The 2,953-nt window shown below is 40.8% G+C and overlaps 1 non-coding gene across 1 annotated transcript; it reads left to right on the top strand.

Moving 5' to 3' along the window:
- Positions 1 to 706: 706 nt before the first annotated feature.
- LOC112065923 (U6 spliceosomal RNA) lies at positions 707 to 813 on the top strand. The gene has a single exon (XR_002892318.1). It is a non-coding gene; the product is annotated as a U6 spliceosomal RNA (small nuclear RNA).
- Positions 814 to 2,953: the final 2,140 nt, after the last annotated feature.

Raw genomic sequence — 2,953 nt, 5'->3', positions numbered from 1 at the left:
CACTTGTAGAGCACTTTGTACCTTTCCTTCATCACAGTCATCACAGTTTTAAATTATGCGTTCTGTTAATATTTGAATAATTTCTCCAAACAATTCCAGTTAAGAGAGAAATCACAGCTCTTTTGCTTAGAACTGTATCCCAGTCACTTGCATTGTGCCTAGAACACAGTAGAGATTCAATGAATACTTGAGTATTCATGCACCACTCTTCCCAGCATTGGAGGTTCCAGGTCCCTTACGTATTCTCCCCACCCCACCCAAGAACATCGCCATCTGCCAAGGCAACCACCTTAGCCCCTGCTAATCTTTAGGTACACACCACCTCCTTTTTGGATCATCATGAGCTCCCCAATTCTAGACATAGTCAGTCTACCTGAGGCCCCGTCTCCATGTCCGGATATTATTAGCATGCCCCTTCCAACCACCCAAGCGTTCTGAGTCTCCATGGACCCTTCTTGTTGCTGCCACCTTGGCACTGGCCCGGCAGTCTCCTAAGTGTTTTGTCTGCATCACAGTATTAAGCAGGAAATATTATTGTCAGTGTTCTAGGATATCTTGTGCTCTTTTTGTGTAAAATGAGAATAATAGTATCTACTGCAAAGGGTTGATGGAGAATTAAATGAGGTATTCTGCATCCACAATACACTGCCCAGTCAATAAATATTTAGAATTTTTATTACTGCTAATAACTGCAAAAATCCCACTGGTGCTCCCTTCAGCAGCACATATACTAAAATTGGAACGATACAGAGAAGATTAACATGGCCTCTGTGCAAGGATGACCCACAAATTTGTAAAGCGTTCCATATTTTCAATAAAAAAAAAAATCCCACTGGACCCTGCAAAATGTTTTAGTGCTGCAGTTTGTACTTATTGAATAAGATGATGGGAAGCTGATATGGATTCGATAATAATTTTAAATGAGCTCACGCTTTATTGGTTGTGACAGCAGTAAATCCAATAGTATATCTAGAAGTGGAAAATCATGCTTATTTCCATTTTCAGAAAATGTGTGACATGTCTAAGGATTTGAGGGTCTTTTGCAACAATTCCGTGCCCTATTCCTCCCACACTGGGTTCTCAGGCTGTAAGCTGAAAGTACACACTTCGGGAAATGTTACACATACAGTCTCTCCTCTCTTATTTTCATTTTCCTTTAAGTATGCTCTGTCAAACAAGCTGGAATACTAGCCCTTTCATTAGAAGTTGCTGCTGTTCAGTCATATGAAGGTCAGGACTTTCAGCCCATCTACTTTGGGACAGAAAACTTGGAAGAGGTCAAAGCTGAGCCTTAGTAAGCATGGGAGTAGTGGAAGGGAATCTCACTGTGGTTTCAATCCCACCAGAGAGGTTGTGGACAAACTAGAGAGGAAAGCAATTCATGCATTTATTTTTTTTCACTCAACAAATCTCTATTGAACACCCTACCATGTGCCAGAAACTGAATTTAGCACTAAGGGCTTCCTAGCAGTGTGACCTGAGGCAAGTTAATTAATTTTCCCATCCTCAGGTTGTTGCCTGTAAAATGGAGATGATAATAGGGTTGAGATAGGTATTAACTAAGATAATATGCACAGGGAGTGACACATAGTCCGTGTGTGATGCAATGAGTATTCACTGATGCTGCTGTTGTTCACGTGGAACAAGGTGGATGCAGCATTTGCCATCATGACATTTTGAGTCAAATGGGACACAGAGAAGAGTACGCAGGAAATTACAATAGCAATTGATAGGAAGAGTAGAGGGGGTGCTGTGAGCATAGAGAGGGACACCTAATTCAGACTTCCTAGAGAAAAGGACATTTAAGACTTAAACTGAGACATTAAGGGTGAGTAGTAGTGTTAAAGAAAAAATTATTCTGGTGCTTGTTAAAGGTGATAAGGAAGACTTCCTTCAAGAGGATCTATTGCAATGCCTTTTGGCAGAAGGGGAGAGAGCTCAGGCTCAAGTTTGAATACCAAGGGAGTGGAGATTTATAGCCAAGGAGCAAGGAGGGGGTCGGTGGATAGAAAATTACTAAGAGGGTAGTATAATTCTTGCTAAACTGACCAGACAGGATCCTTGATGAGGGCAGGCCAAGAGGATCAGATACCGGGGAATGGTGGGAGGGAGATGAGGGCAGTGATCAGATATTGAGGGTGATTCTCCAAATATTGAGGATGAGGGATTCTAGCTAAATTGACTTCAGAGGATTCTTGCTAAAACTGGACTCTATAAGGATAGAGACTAGAGCCCACAGTCGAGTCTAGTTGAGTAGAGGGCTCAGAGGATATATATAATGTTGTTTAAGGTGTGATGAACTGATACATCTATATATTGTGAAATGTGCACTGCAATAAGGTTACTTAACACATCCTTCACCTCACATAATTACCATTTTGTTATTGCTGTTATACAACACAGTATTGTTAACTATAGTCACCATGCTGTACATTAGATCCCCAGATGTCTTATAACTGGACATTTGTATCCTTCTACCAGCATCTCCTCATTTCCCCTATCCCTCAGCTCCTGGCAACCACCAATCTGCTCTCTGTTTCTGTGAGTTGGCTTTTTTAGATGCCACATATAAGGGACACCATACAGTATTTGTCTTTCTCTGTCTGACTTACTTTACTTAGCATAATGCACTTAAGTTTCACCCATGTTGTCACAAATGTCAGGATTGCCCTTTTTTAAAGCTGAATAATATTCCAGTGTGTGTGTGTGTGTGTGTGTGTGTGTGTGTGTGTGTATACCATATTTTCTTCATCCATTGATCCATCAATGGTCATTTAGGTTATTTCCATGTTTGGATATTGTGAATAATACTGCAATGAATTTGGGGTGTAGATATCTCTGTGAGATAGTGATTTCATTTCCTTTGGATAAATACACAGAAGTGAGATTGCTGTATCATATGGTGGTTCTATTTTCAATCCTTTGAGGAGCCTCCCTATTGTTCTCCATAGTG

The sequence above is a fragment of the Physeter macrocephalus genome, chromosome 6, assembly GCF_002837175.3.
Source record: "Physeter macrocephalus isolate SW-GA chromosome 6, ASM283717v5, whole genome shotgun sequence".
NCBI lineage: Eukaryota > Metazoa > Chordata > Mammalia > Artiodactyla > Physeteridae > Physeter > Physeter macrocephalus.
Note: the sequence above shows the minus strand (reverse complement) of the source record. Positions and strands in the feature narration are given on the sequence as shown.